Below are 1760 nucleotides of genomic sequence, written 5' to 3' on the forward strand. Positions count from 1 at the left end.
GTAAGAACGCCTGCCAGTGAGGCCGCCATTGAAACCAAATATTGCGACAATGGCGCCAAGAAGGCATTGTATGCTGAATGACGTCACCATGTGAGTGGCGTTCGAGGATGCAGCGTTACTTCTTGCCGCTTCTACCAAAGACCGAACTGAATTTCTCCGGAGGCATGGATTTTTTTTTTTTTTTTTTAAATTCGTAGCCAATCGTTCCAATTCTTTGTCAAATCACAAACGCCAGAGGTCACCTTGCACATGCCAAGGATCACTCTGCGCCAATGCTCTTAGCCAAAAGGCCTAGAGCCACTGCACCGTTCCTGGAAGTACTGCAATACCAGGTTCGTGCCATGGAGGTGGATGGGTCAAACCTCCCCACCCACCTCCTGTTTCCAAAAATGCAAGCATATACCTTCCTGACCAGGGAGAAACCACCCGGAGGTCATGATGGCTGGTCAGAAACGGTACTACACTTGATCTTAGCCAAAAGGCCCTCCGGAGGCATGGATGCCGCTTGCCGCCGACGGTAGGCTTTTGCCGCCCGTTAGCCTCCCCTCTACGGCGGTAACAGGTGGCAATAGAAACGGAATTTCGACCCCTTAGTGTGTTGTCACATGCAGTTAGAAAAGTTAATTGTGTTTTAGCAGTGGAGGTGTTAACTAATACAATGGCCCTGAAATCCCAGTATCTTTGTCCCGCGGGTGTTCAACTAAAAATAGGACAAAAGTTGTGCACTTACCTTTTGGTCGAATGCTTGCCAGAGATCCCAGACTCGAGGCCTCCTCTTCTTGCGCAACAGAGCGTGTTCACTTTGGGACGTCCGTAGGAGTCATGTGGGACAGGACACCCAATCACGGTAAAGTATTTTCTCATTCATAATAATCGGAGTTTCGTAAGTCCGAAACTCCTATTACTATGAATGGGAAACACCCCCAAACACCCAGACACTACACAAAACATTAAAAAAAAAACTCACATAAATACATTATAGAAATTAAAGTTGATAGAAATGTTTTTGAAAAAAAAAATATTTGCCGATTTTTAAAAAAAAGTTTTAATTATGGTTTAAAATAAAATTACCTGAGTAGGCAGGGTTTTTAACATAAATATGTATTTTTAAATTTTATTTTAATATGTTTTTGATACATTTTTAAAGGCTATACGCCTGCTTTTACCAGGCGCAAGAGTTTTAACGACATGCGCAGGGCAGAGATGGGCAAATAGCCCAATCTCTGCCGTAGGAATGTCCTCGCTCCCGAGATGTGTGCGATCTGTCAAGCCAGAAACTTGACAGATCGGAAAAGCCGGTTTTCAGCGCATGCGCAATGTGCGCCGCAAACCGACTTTTCCAACGCCTTCCCTAGTCCGTACACACTCCGTACAGACCCGGGGAGGCCGGAATTTCAGGACCAATGTAGTCTATTATTGAATAATTACATCAACCTTTTTTGCAAGTTCTTCTGTCCCCTGCACTTGTGTCGTTTGCTCTCAGGTATGGTGCGAGGCAGTATTGGCCACATCATAATTTCCATGGGTGTGATCAATGTTCCTGCTTTGCCCACTAAAAGGTGCTGTGGGGAAATAGCTTCAATTGCATTCCTTTTATGTTTCCTCTCCTCTTTTAGCCCAGCAGCATGCTTCGGGGTTATACTAATAATTCAGATGGAATTGTCAGTTTTCTATCTAGTGATAGCTGCGTGTAAATCTAAGCAAAACTCCATTTTCGGCTCCTGAATCTGGTCGATGTTCTCCAGCGATTAATTCTCCAC

General features: G+C 44.7%; 1 pseudogene; it reads right to left on the reverse strand.

The window, feature by feature from the left end:
• Positions 1–295: 295 nt before the first annotated feature.
• On the reverse strand, positions 296–496 carry LOC139279099 (U2 spliceosomal RNA; annotated as a pseudogene).
• Positions 497–1760: the final 1264 nt, after the last annotated feature.

This window comes from Pristiophorus japonicus, chromosome 13, assembly GCF_044704955.1.
Source record: "Pristiophorus japonicus isolate sPriJap1 chromosome 13, sPriJap1.hap1, whole genome shotgun sequence".
Taxonomy (NCBI): domain Eukaryota; kingdom Metazoa; phylum Chordata; class Chondrichthyes; family Pristiophoridae; genus Pristiophorus; species Pristiophorus japonicus.